The 14,438-nt window shown below is 45.2% G+C and overlaps 1 protein-coding gene across 1 annotated transcript in view; it reads left to right on the plus strand.

Moving 5' to 3' along the window:
- Nucleotides 1-8,422: 8,422 nt before the first annotated feature.
- The window catches only part of SERPINF1 (serpin family F member 1), a 94,237-nt gene continuing 88,221 nt past the window's right edge, over nt 8,423-14,438 (plus strand). The window contains exon 1 of the mRNA XM_056558698.1: nt 8,423-8,700. The gene's annotated coding sequence lies outside the window, so the exon portion shown is untranslated. The remainder of the gene's footprint in view (nt 8,701-14,438) is intronic.

A 14,438-nucleotide genomic window follows, 5' to 3' on the forward strand; every position in this document is an offset into this window, starting at 1 on the left:
TCTGCTTGTAAGGAAAATGGATATTCCAAATAATCTTTTTTTTGATTCACATATACAATATGTCTACTTTATGATTGCATCATAAAATTGACGAGTTTTTACTTTTGGAAGACACCAGAGTGCTTCAAGATTCAGAAATGGTTTTTGGGGGGCATGTTGCATTTAGGAAGCCCCTATGGTGCCAGAACAGCAAAAAAAAAAAAAAAAATAACACATGGCATACCATTTTGGAAACTACACCCCTTGAGGAACATAACAAGGAATAAAGTGAGCCTGAATACCCCACAGGTGTTTCACGACTTTTGCATATGTAAAAAACTAATTTTTTTTTCACTAAAATGTTGGTTTTCCCCCAAATTTCACATTTTTTTAAAGTGTTAATAGCAGAAATGACCCCCCCCCCAAAATTTGTAACCCCATCTCTTCTGAGTATGGAAGTACCCCATAAGTGGACCTGAAGTGCACTGCAGACGAACTACAATGCTCAGAAGAGAAGGAGTCATATTTGGCTTTTTGAGAGTAAATTTTGCTGGTGCCAGGACAGAAAAAAAAAAACACATGGCATACCATTTTGGAAACTAGACCCCTTGAGGAACGTAACAAGGGATAAAGTGAGCCTTAATACCCCACAGGTGTTTCACGACTTTTGCATATGTAAAAAAAAAAATTTTCACTAAAATGTGGGTTTCTCCCCAAATTTCACATTTTTGCAAGGGTTAATAGCAGAAAAGATCCCCCAAAATTTGTAACCCCATCTCTTCTGAGTATGGAGGTACCCCATAAGTGGACCTGAAGTGCACTGCAGGCGAACTACAATGCTCAGAAGAGAAGGCGTCATATTTGGCTTTTTGTGAGCAAATTTTTCTCCGTGGTGCATGTCGCATTTAGGAAGCCCCTATTGTGCCAGGACAGCAAAAAAAAAAAAAAAAACACATGGCATACCATTTTGGAAACTAGACCCCTCACAGAATGTAATGAGGGGTACAGTGAGCATTTACCCCCCACTGGTGTCTGACAGATCTTTGGAACAGTGGGCTGTGCAACATTTTTCATTTTCACGGACCACTGTTCCAAAGATCCGTCAGACACCTGTGGGGTGTAAATTCTCACTGCACCCCTTATTACATTCCGTGAGGGGTGTAGTTTCCAAAATGGGGTCACATGTGGGTGTGTTTTTTTTGTTTTTGTTTTGTCAGAACCGCTGTAACAATCAGCCACCCCTGTGCAAATCACCTCAAATCTCTCTCCCTTCTGGGCCTTGTTGTGTGCTCGCAGAGCACTTTGCACCCACATATTGGATATCTCCGTAGTCGGGAGAAATTGCGTTACAAATTTTGAGGGGCGTTTTTCCCTTTTACCTCTTGTGAAAATGAAAACTATAGGACAACACCAGCATGTTAGTGTAAAAATTTTTATTTTTTTACACTAACATGCTGGTGTAGACCCCAACTGTTCCTTTTCATAAGGGGTAAAAGGAGAAAAAGCCCCCCAAAATTTGTTAGGCAATTTCTCCCGAGTACGGCGATACCCCATATGTGACCCTATACTGTTGCCTTGAAATACGACAGGGCTCCAAAGTGAGAGCGCCACGCGCATTTGAGGCCTGAATTAGGGACTTGCATAGGGGTGGACATAGGGGTATTTTATGCCAGTGATTCCAAAACAGGGTGCCTCCAGCTGTTGTAAAACTCCCAGTATGCTTGGACAGTCAATTGCTGTCCAGAAATGCTGGGAGCATTTGTTTTGCAACAGCTGGATGCTCCATCTTAGAAACACTGCCGTATAATACGTTTTTCATTATTGGGGAAGGGGGGAGCAGTGTACGTGTGTATATGTAGTGTTTTACTCTTTATTTTATGTTAGTGTAGTGTAGTGTAGTGTTTTTAGGTTACATTCACACTGGAGGCAGATTACACTGAGTCTCCCGCTAGGAGTTTGAGCTGCGGCAGAAAATTTGCCGCAGCTCAAACTTGAAGCGGGGAACTCACTGTAATCTGCCGCCAGTGTGAATGTAGCCTGTACATTCACATGGGAGGGGGGTCAAAACTACAACTCCCAGCATGCACTGACAGACCATGCATGCTGGGAGTTGTAGTTTTGCAACAGCTGGAGGCACACTGGTTGGAAAACCTTGAGTTAGGTTCTATGACCTAACTCAGTATTTTCCAACCAGTGTGCCTCCAGCTGTTGCAAAACTACAACTCCCAGCATGTACTGATTGCGGAAGGGCATGCTGGGAGATGTAGTTATGCAACAGCTGGAGGCACGCAAGTACAACTCCCAGCATGCCAAGACAGCCTTATGCTGTTCCTGAATGCTGGGAGTTGTAGTTTTGCAAGATTTAGAGGGGTTCAGGTTGTAAATCACTGTCCAGTGGTCTCAAAACTATGGCCCTCCAGATGTGGCAAAAATACAACTCGCAGCATGCCCAGATAGCAAACTGCTGTCTGGGCATGCTGCAAAACTACAAGTTCCAGCATGCCCACACAGCAAACAGCTGTCTGGGCATGCTGGGAGTTGTAGTTTTAACACACCTGGAGGGCCACGGTTTAGAGCAGTGTTTCCCAACCAGTGTGCCTCCAGCTGTTGCAAAACTACAACTCCCAGCATGCCCGGACAGCCAAAAGCTGTCCGGGCATGCTGGGAGTTGTAGTTTTGCAACAGCTGGAGGCACCCTGGTTGGGAAACACTGGTTTAGAGATCACTGTAAACTGTGGCCCTCCGGATGTTGCTAGGCAACAACTCGCCTGGCAGGACCCGGATGAATTGCTGCCGCCGCCGCTGCCTCCGCATGTGGGGGATCCCAGCATGGAGGATCGCGCTCCGGGATCCGGGATCCAGGTAAGGGACCTTCGGCGCCGGTCCCTGGACAGTTCCCCCGTTTTGCCGGACACTGATAGGTGGGCAAAGCGAGGGAACCGAACTTTAACCCCCCCTCCCTCGGTCTGCTATCAGTCGGTCGCTCGGCCGACCAATAGCAGGGATAGGAGGGGTGGCACCCCTGCCACCAAACTCCTATCCCTTCAGGGGGATCGAGGGTGTCTCGGACACCACCAATCCCTCCTATTTTCCGGGTTACCAGTGACCCGTATGACCTGGAATCGCGCAGATCGCAGGTCTGAATTGACCTGCGATTTGCGCCCATCGCGGTCATGGGGGGGTCTCAGGACACCCCTCGGCGATGTGCTGGGATGCCTGCTGTTAGATAACAGCAGTCATCCCGGCCCGATCACCGCTACCGGCGATGCAGTGCTCCATGATCCCCGCAACGTTTATGTACGTCGCCGCGCGCCAAGTGACAATTCGCGGTGCCGTACATGTACGTCGCTCATCGTGAAGGGGTTAAAGGGGTATTCCAGGAAAAAACTTTTTTATATATATCAACTGGCTCCAGAAAGTTAAACAGATTTGTAAATTACTTCTATTAAAAAATCTTAATCCTTTCAGTACTTATGAGCTTCTAAAGTTAAGGTTGTTCTTTTCTGTCTAAATTCTCTCTGATGACACCTGTCTCGGGAAACGCCCCATTGCCTCTCCCATCCCCGGTTGTATAATTACCTGTTGCCGGGGTCGGGTCCATGCTGCTTCAGGCCTCCGGTGTGCGTCCCCTGCGTCGTTGCTGTGCACTGCACGGCGCGGTGCAATGACAAGTGACGACATTGCATCTCGCAGCGGATAGCAACGATGCAGGGGACGCACACCGGAGGCCTGAAGCAGCGCGGACCCGACCCCAGCAACAGGTAATTATACAACCGGGGATGGGGCAGGCAACGGGGCAGCGGCGCCGGCAATGGGTGCCGCTGCCCCTTCTCTCCCCCTGTCTGTCAGCGCCGCTGCCCCATTGCCGGCGCCGCTTCCCTCCCCCTGGCTATCGGCGCTGGCAATGGGGCAGCGGCACCGATAGCGAGGGGGAGAGAATGGACAGCGGCACCGATAGCCAGGGGGAGAGAAGGGCCAGCAGCAGGGCTCTAGACCCCAGGACAGGCAGGGGCAGCGCAGCCGGCAGCGACGGCAGGTCTCTGCACCTGCAAATCCGCTGCAGTTCATTGATTTAAAGCGCCCGCTTTAAATCATTGAACTGCAGCGGCTTATCGGCGTATAACACGCAGGTAGACTTTAGGCTAAAAATTTTAGCCTAAAAAGTGTGTGTTATACGCCGATAAATACGGTATCTTACATATATGACCAGCCTAAGGGTGCAGCGACATAGTGCACATCAATGAAAATGCATGTAAATATATATACAGGGTGGGCCATTTATATGGATACATCTTAATAAAATGGGAATGGTTGGTGATAACAACTTCCTGTTTGTCGCACATTAGTGTATGTGAGGGGGGAAATTTTTCAAGATGGGTGGTGACCATGGTGGCCATTTTGAAGTCGGACATTTTGAATCCAACTTTTGTTTTTTCAATAGGAAGAGGGTCATGTGACACATCAAACTTATTGGGAACTTCCCAAGTAAAGCAATGATGTGCTTGGTTTCAACGTAACTTTATTTTTTCAGTTATTTACAAGTTTCTGACCACTTATAAAATGTGTTCAATGTGCTGCCCATTGTGTTGGATTGTCAATGCAACCCTCTTCTCCCACTCTTCACACACTGATAGCAACACCGCTGGAAATGCCAGCACAGGCTTCCAGTATCCGTAGTTTCAGGTGCTGCAGAATGGGCAAAAAAAAAAATTGGAACAGGACCCTCAGTTTACGCAGAAGATTTTGTTCAGTGATGAGGCAAACTTTTATGTGAATGGTGAAGTTAACAAACAAAACCACCGCTATTGGTCTGACACTAAGCCACATTGAATAGATCCCTCCAAGACTGTTGGAACACAAAAATTGATAGTATGGTGTGGTATATGGGGTACAAAGATAGTGGGGCCATTCTTCATCAATGGAAACCTCAAGGCCACTGGATATGCAAAATTGCTACATGATGATGTGTTTCCCTCTTTATGCACTGAAGCGTTCCCTACGTTCCCTGAGTTTTTCCAGCAAGATGGTGCACCACCACATTATGGGTGTCAGGTCCGACCATTCCTAGTTTAACAGTTTCCTGGAAAGTGGATTGGTCATCGTGGGCCAGTTGAATGGCCCCCAAGGTCTCCCAATCTGACCCCCTTAGACTTTTATCTTTGGGGGTCATCTGAAGGCAATTGTCTATGTGCCTGTGCTAGCATTTCTCCTGCGGTGTTGCTATCAGTGTGTGAAGAGTGGGAGAAGAGGGTTACATTGACAATCCAACACATTGGGCAGCACATTGAAAACATTTTATAAGTGGTCAGAAACTTGTAAATAACTCATGAAAGAATACAGTTTTGTTCAAACCAAGCACATAATTGTTTTTCTTGTGAAATTCCCAATAAGTTTGATGTGTCACATGACCCTCTTCCTATTGAAAAAACAAAAGTTGGATTCAAAATGTCCACCATGGTCACCACCCATCTTGAAAAGTTTCCCCCCCTCACATATACTAATGTGCCACAAACAGGAAGTTAATATCACCAACCATTCCCATTTTATTAAGGTGTATCCATAGAAATGGCCCACCCTGTAGATATATATATATATATATATATAGTTCTCCCATGAGCAGTTTTCTGCTCCACCATTGCCTCTACATTAAAATAGGAGGGCAATCTGTATACATAAGCGGAACATAAAACCAGAGATTTGATACAAATGTTAACATAAAAGAACATGACCAGTACTCAGATCTTTTTATATACTCTAACTATTCAGGGTGCAAGACTAATGTTATGGGCAATGCTCCGGCCCTTCAGCCAGGTCGTGAGTGCACCCCTTCCTATGCTTGCAGCGGCTTCGGGACTCATGCCAGGGGTTGCAACCTGGTTGCCGCCTGCCACAGCAAGTCCATCCCGCTTTGCGGCGGGCTCTGGTGAAAACCAGCGGCACCTTAGACTCTGCTCCCTGGTGTGGTTCAGCCATTGTCCACAAAGGCCAGTGAATCCACTACCCAGCCACTTACAACTAAAATGCTGCTAGTGTGTGCATGTGCATATGGGGATATGTTTATTGACATGTATGTCTTCTGGTTTATTCTATGCAGCCAGTCCATAAAGACCACCTATACCAACATTTGACATGTAAATAAACAATCCCACCCACTGCAGTAGAGGGTCAGCACATGTGGGCTACATATGTTCTTATTAAATGTGAAGGTAAGCCTCACTTCTTAGAGGGAAATAAAGAAAGAACACCAAAGAAAGAACTTGAGATATTATATATAGTTAATAGCAAATACATACAGGGGTGTAAGGGGGGGGGTTGCGGAGTAGTGGTAGCACCTGGATCATGAAGCCTCAGGGGCCCAAATGGTTTCTTCTCAGGGCATTTTGTAGCATTTTTCAGCTCACAAGCAATGTTTTTTTTATTTTCTTGAGAGGTGAGAACTGAGCGAATAGCCAATGCACAAGCGTTATTCGGGACTTAGTACACAGGGCTATATCTGCCAGTTCACCCAATAATCATGCAGTGTAATAGAGCCCTTTGAGGAGCTATATTAGAAACAGAATAACATATATTTGTGATATGATTGTCTTAAAGATGAAAAGTGTTTTAGGGGAAGATCTAACTTGTGCATGTTGGGAATTAATCTGATTGTCTGGGTATAACATTCCAGAGATCTGGTGAAGCACAAGAAAAGTCTTGGAAACAAGTGGTAGGTTCGGATTATGGAGGATGTTAGTCTTAGATCATTGTCAGAACACAGAGCACCGGTCAGGTGGTGGACAGATGAGGGAGGAGATGTAGGGAGGTGCAGCACTGAGCACAGCTTTGTGGTGAGGGTGTAGAGGTTAAACTGAATTCTAAATGGGCATTCCATGGAGTTGCTGGTGTGGTGGCGGGTGTGCGTGCTGCAGGGCAAATGTTACCCTAGGGGCAGATGGCATTAACCCCTTGTGTTCTTGATGCCAGGGCGTGGTTTAGCCTATAACCACCCGAAGGTATACGCTGGATCCTGGGCTAGGCACGGAGGCAAAAAAGACTCCGATGCCAAGTTATGGACAACGGTAGCTTTACTGAGGGTAGAGAGTTGGTATAGTCTATACAGTTCAGCCAGGGCCCAAGGAGGTGACCAGTAATGCAGAGACCTTAAGGGCTTTCTGGGATTTGTAGTAGGAATGGACAATTTGATGCAGGCCACACTGACTTGACAGATAACAGGGACTGACTCTACTTGACTCATAAAGCTGGACTTTAGATTACTTGACTTGATGGTGGCTGCAGGACTTGACTTTGAGGTCTCCAACACTCTGAACACACACACTAGGCACGAATGCACTGGACCTCAGCTTAGCAGAAGAGCAGAGCTCCTAGCTCCACCCAGGGCTTATATGGGGGAGACTAGCAGGGAGCCCATTGGTCACTCTTGGGATCACCTGGTCACTGGTACCTCCTGGGTAACAATCACATGCCATATCACATGGTATAACTCTTAAAGCAACATTACATTTTACATGGTAAAACATATTTACAATGGGGAAACAAGTGAAGGCGGCCTTGGGGACACTGAAGGAGGCTGCCTGACAGAACAGCAGGAGCACGGGGTAACACCTCCCATACTGGGCCACCGCACTGGCACAAGAGGAGACGTCACTGTAACGGCTGGGCAGAAACATTAGGCTGGTTGAATACATCAATCACCCAGTCATCATTGTTAGTAGTATGGAAGTGAAGAAAGAAAACCCTTCTGATCTCAGGTGTTGTTATCCCAATAAAACTTGGATTCCAAGTCAGGAATAATGTTCAAATCCAAAGTGGACACAAGTCGACTTTAGATTTGAACATTACTACTATGAGGCGCTGTCTTCTGGTCTTTCTTTTTTCTATTACAGTACAGGAGTGTTGTTAGTAAGCAGGTTTCTGAACTGGGTGGTAGAGATGAGCGAACTTACAGTAAATTCGATTCGTCACGAACTTCTCGGCTCAGCGGTTGCTGATTTTTCCTGCATAAATTAGTTCAGCTTTCAGGTGCTCCCATGGGCTGGAAAAGGTGGATACAGTCCTAGAAGACTCTTTCCTAGGACTGTATCCACCTTTTCCAGCCCACCCAAGCACCGGAAAGCTGAACTAATTTATGCAGGAAAAGTCAGCAACCGCCGAGCTGAGAAGTTCATGACGAATCGAATTTACTGTAAGTTCGCTCATCTCTACTGGGTGGTATTAGTCTGCTTAGTGTGTATAAGGTTGCATTACTGCTTGATACATGTGGTGGAGCTGTGCTACCACTGAATCCCTCTCATCATATCAGCTAAAGTCTTATATAAGCTTTTCAGGCAATGTGCATATAATTGATAGATATATTTGCAGGTGATGAGATGCATATGCCTCCATATTCATACAGCTGCTTTATTTCAGTGCCTATTCTTTTATCTGACTGTAAATGATAGCACAGGATAGACCAAGCAGACTTCACATCTGTGCGTTGGCTTTGTGCTACCCTACATGAGTTCACAGGAATGCCACATAAAAATGAATCCCCCCTCCCATCCCAGGAGGCTGCAGTCCAGCTGTGCTGTCCTTTAGAGCCGCCCCAAACTCCACCTCAGTGATCTAAAGCCTAGATAAAGAGGCTGCTGAGGGTCTTCCCTAATTCCAGATCCACAGAGAAGCCACCTGGGGGTGGGAGGAAGCCCTAGGCAACCTGTCCCAAGAGACAGCATCCTTACTAAGGTATGTATGGCATTCTCTCCTGGCGTCCAGGATGCTTACATAGTTGCTGCCTAATGGCAAAACTTTTAATATCACACATTTGAAACAAAGTATATGTGTAAGAATACAGTTTAGACTATATATTAGTAAGTACAGTCTATTGTATAGAGCAGTGGTCTCCAACCTGCGGACCTCCAGATGTTGCAAAACTACAACTCCCAGCATGCCCGGACAGCCGTTGGCTGTCCGGGCATGCTGGGAGTTGTAGTTTTGCAACATCTGGAGGTCCGCAGGCTGGAGACCACTGGTATAGAGAATCTCAGGATGTGATTGGCTGAAGTGTATCATAAGATATAACAAACTATTGAAAAATCTAAAAAAAAATAAGATATAACTATGCACAAAATATTAACTCATTGAGTCCCCATGACATTGAGCCTTTTACAATCATTCACAGAACTAATTCTCTCACTTGACGTTAAGATTATAGGGGGAGATGTATCATTGTGTGGCTGTGTGCGGTCATTCCTCCAGTTTTTATTTAATTTTTTTTGCAGTGTTTTTTTTATTATTTGCGCCAAATGTATAGAAAAAAATTAATAAAAAATGCACAGACCTTAATACATTTTGCCCAAATGTTAACTCACCTCAGAACTTGCTGTAGGATGTCACTTTTTTTGAAGGCAAGTCTGACGTGGTATGAATTTGCCACTTTTTTTCACGTTTGCGCCCTTTTTTTTGGTGCCTTTTTCAGAAATGTGCACGTGGTCAATGTCTTTCACTGCAATGTCCATAATGATTTACCGCGTGTTACAAAATTGCCCAAAAGTAACTGTGCATAAATTTGTGCCAAATTACAGCAAAAAAATGTATGAAAAATTAAATTATATATATACATATATATATATATATATATATATATATATATATAATTTCATTTTTCATACATTTTTTTGCTGTAATTTGGCACAAATATATATATATATATATATACATATATATATATATATACGGTATATATATATATATATATGTGTACCATATATATATATATATATATATATATTTGTGCCAAATTACAGCAAAAAAATTAATGAAAAATGAAATTATATATATATATATATATATATATATATATATAAAATTTCATTTTTCATTAATTTTTTTTTGCTGTAAATTGGCACTAATATATATATAAGGAAAGCAATGATAAATCTCCCCCATAGTCATGTAGATTTTTTACATTTCTATTGTTGTTTCATATTTGTGTTTTTCTTATTATTGTATACCAGTAAATGTCCAGCAAATATTCTAGTGACGTGATTCCGTACTTGTGGGACTAGAAATGCGTGTATGCTCTACCAGGCAGAGTGCAACTATTCCTAACTCTGCTTTATGCACTGTGCAGATGTAGCAGAGCTGAAGTTGTTATTTTATGCTCAATAGTGACCTGTGGATTTACATAGAACTGCAGGTCAAACCACGACATTGCCCTAACTCCCAAAAGAAGCAGTTAAAGGACAAGTTCAGCTCTGCCACATCTTTACATGCCGGATTAATCATCTTTTGTTGCCACGTACCTGTTTTTTTTATTCTCCCGCCTCCTTTAAAGGGAGGTATTTGGCACGCTGGGATTTGAGAGGTGTGTATCACGAAAAAACCCTTCCAATGGTATCTGCCCATTACGGATCCCAATAAGGAGCTGAATATACATAATGGGAGAGATTTATCATTGCATTTAGTTTTTTTTTTTTTTTTACGCTGGGCGCACATAATATCGCACGTGCGCCAAAGCACTTTTTTCTACGACTTTTGTAGGCAGAAAGTACCAAACAGCCTTACCCAAGCAACTTTCGGCTTTCACTTTGCAGCAGTCACCAATTTATAAAGTGCGAATGCCGGACATAGGCATAATAAAAGTCGCGAACCTCTCAAAAATGTCGCAAGTCAAAGCCAGGTCAGACCTGGCTCACAAAAATGTCTTTGGAAGGCACTTTTAAGAAGATTGTACAGAAAAGTCACGGAGGGGATGAGGAAACATACAAAATGGTGTTCTGAAGTGATGTAATGTTACTTGCTCAAGTGCGCCAAATTTATAAACCCCCCCCCCTTGACAGCATGATAAATATGTCGCACGTAAGCAAAACTGAAGCAAAAAATAAATAAATAAATGATAATAACTTCAAAACTCACTTCAATGACAAATGTCCCCAAATGATTTTTCCTATAATGCAGTGTTTTCCAGCTGTGGCAAAACTACAGCTCCCAGCATGCCCGGACAGCCAACGGCTGTCCGGGCATGCTGGAAGTTGTAGTTTTGCAACAGCTGGAGACACATTAGGGGAGTTGTATCAAAACCTGTCCAGAGGAAAAGTTGCTGAGTTGCCCATAGCAACCAATCAGATCGCTTCTTTCATTTTTTGACAAGGCCTCTGCAAAATGAAAGAAGCAATCTGATTGGTTGCTGGGAGTTGTAGTTCTGCAACAGCTGGAGACACATTATGGGAGTTTTATCAAAACCTGTCCAGAGGAAAAGTTGCTGAGTTGCCCATAGCAACCAATCAAATCGCTTCTTTCACTTTTGACAAGGCCTCTGAAAAATGAAAGAAGCGATTTGATTGGTTGCTATGGGCAACTCAGCAACTTTTCCTCTGGACAGGTTTTGATAAATCTCCCCCACTGTTATAGAAACCAATAATAAATGTAATTTTATTTCACTAAAAGCAGCCGTTTATCGGGAAAACAATGCATGTGTTGTATCATTTTGATTGTTTCAATCACAAAAGTATTAGCCCCCCCCCCCCCTATCCTTTTTTAGGAAAATGTGTTATATTTCCATAACAACATAAACATATCAAATCCAACATTTGTTACAGCAGGTATCAGATCACATCAACGTGACTTTTTCCATAAATCTTCCTTGGAAGCAAAAATAAAAAACTAAACAAAAAAAACTAAACAAAAAAATGACACGTCTCATTCCCTTCACCCTGGGGTTACACGTGAATGTCTCCTGCGTCTCAAAATGGCACATCGTTGTCACTACTGCCATGCGAAAGCTTTTCTCCTATAAAAACAGCATACGGCATGCTGGCTTTCGAAAATATAAAGAATTCTGTGGATTATTCTGGAACCAGGAGCTGCCTGTCAGGCTGGAGCAGAAACGCTGTCAGAATGTTATCACGTATTTCCTGCGCAGCGCTGGACTTTTCAGAACGGTCCCTGTAGTTTTGCAGCTGTCAGAAATGGTCAGATCCGGCCTTTTGTACCGAAAACTACAAAGGCTTTTGCATAAAACTGCTACATATTCATCTTCGCTGTAGTTTTCAGGCATCTTGAGCTGAGTCTGCATAGCTAAGGCTGGGTTCACACCACGTTTTGTTAAATACGGTTCCCGTATACGGCTGGGAGGAGGGGGGGGGGGGGGGCGGCACGTCGACGACGTTTTTTGCCTGCGGTCGGGAAACCGCATACGGCCGAAAACGAAGCCGACCGGAGGCTGCGGTTCACTCCGGTCGGCTCATAGACATACATTAACCTCTTCAGGACATAGGGCGTATGGATACGCCCTGAATCCCGAGTCCTTAAGGACCGAGGGCGTATCCATACGCCCATGGGAATTCCGGCCCCCACCGCTAGCCGGTTGGGGACCGGAGCCGGATGCCTGCTGAAATCGTTCAGCAGGCATCCCGGCATATCGCCCAGGGGGGTCATTATGCCAATTGACAATTCAGTCAATTCAGACAATTATGACAATTCAGTCCAGCGATCTGCGGCGATTCCGGGTCAATCGGATCTCCAGTGACCCGGTGACCCGGAATTACTGGCTGTTCGGGGCCGTCTCTGACGGCCCCGAACAGCCAGAGCCTGCAGGGGTGAGGTGGCACTGGTGCCACCTCACGATCGCCCTGATTCGTCGGCCGGATTACCGGCCGACCAATCAGGGCGCCTGCTGCGGGTGTCACTCCCGCACCCGCTCCGCCCCTCTTCTGGAGGACGTGAGCGGGTGCGGGAAGACGACCCCCGGTGCTGGGGACCCCGATCCCCGGCGCCCCTGTTCGGATCGGGGCCCCAGGAGCAGCTGCGGCGGCGGAGACGACGAGGGACTGACCTGTGCTGCTGGATCGTTGGAGGTGAGTGACAGCCTCCTGCTGTTGCTTAGCAACAGCTCCCAGCATGCAAAAAGGGCATGCTGGGAGCTGTAGTTATGCAACAGCAGGAGGCAGACCACCACAACTCCCAGCATTCCCTTATGGGCATGCTGGGACTTATGGTTTTGCAACAGCTGGAGGCACATTCTTTCTATGGAAAAGTGTACCTTCAGCTGTTGTCTAACTACAACTCCCAGCTTGCACAAACAGCTAAAGTGCATGCTGGGAGTTGTAGTGGTGCATCTGCTGGTTGCATAACTACAACTCCCAGCATGCCCGTTGGCTGTCGGTGACTGCTGAGAGTTGTAGTTTTGCAACAGCTGAAGGCACACTGGTTGTGAAACTCAGAGTTTTTTTTTACCTAACTCAGTGTTTCACGACCGGTGTGCCTCCAGCTGTTGCAAACTACAACTCTCAGCAGTCACCGTACACCATGCACCGTACATGCTGGGAGTTGTAGTTTTGCAACAGCTGGAGGCACACTGGTTGTGAAACACTGAGTTAGGTCACAAACTCAGTGATACATAACCAGTGTGCCTACAGTTGTTGCAAAACTGCAACTCTCAGCAGTCACCGACAGCCAACGGGCATGCTGGGAGTTGTAGTTATGCAACAGCTGGATGTCCCCCCCAATGTGAACGTACAGGGTACACTCACATGGGCGGAGGATTACAGTAAGTATCTGGCTGCAAATTTGAGCTGCCGCAAACTTTCTGCTGCAGCTCAAATTGCCAGCGAGAAACTACTGTGAACCCCCGCCCGTGCGACTGTACCCTAAAAACACTACACTACACTAACACACAATAAAATAAAAAGTAAAAAACACTACATATACACATACCCCTACACAGCCCCCCTCCCCTCCCCAATAAAAATGAAAAACGTCTGGTACGCCACTGTTTCCAGAACGGAGCCTCCAGCTGTTGCAAAACAACTCCCAGTATTGTCGGACAGCCGTTGACTGTCCAGGCATGCTGGGAGTTTTGCAACAGCTGGAGGCACCCTGTTTGGGAATCACTGGCGTAGAATACCCCTATGTCCACCCCTATGCAATCCCTAATTTAGGCCTCAAATGCGCATGGCGCTCTCACTTTGGAGCCCTGTCGTATTTCAAGGCAACAGTTTAGGGTCACATATGGGGTATCGCCGTACTCGGGAGAAATTGTGTTACAAATTTTGGGGGGTATTTTCTGCTTTTACCCTTTTTAAAAATGTAAAATTTTTGGGAAAACAAGCATTTTAGGTAAAAAAAAAAATTTTTTTTACATATGCAAAAGTCGTGAAACACCTGTGGGGTATAAAGGTTCACTTAACCCCTTGTTACGTTCCCCGAGGGGTCTAGTTTCCAAAATGGTATGCCATGTGTTTTTTTTTTGCTATCCTGGCACCATAGGGGCTTCCTAAATGCGGCATGCCCCCAGAGCAAAATTTGCGTTCAAAAAGCCAAATGTGACTCCTTCTCTTCTGAGACCTGTAGTGCGCCAGCAGAGCACTTTTCACCCCCATATGGGGTGTTTTCTGAATCGGGAGAAATTGGGCTTCAAATTTTTAGGGGTATTTTCTGCTATTACCCTTTTTAAAAATAAAAATTTTTTGGGAAAACAAGCA

This window comes from Hyla sarda, chromosome 2 (assembly GCF_029499605.1).
Source record: "Hyla sarda isolate aHylSar1 chromosome 2, aHylSar1.hap1, whole genome shotgun sequence".
NCBI lineage: Eukaryota > Metazoa > Chordata > Amphibia > Anura > Hylidae > Hyla > Hyla sarda.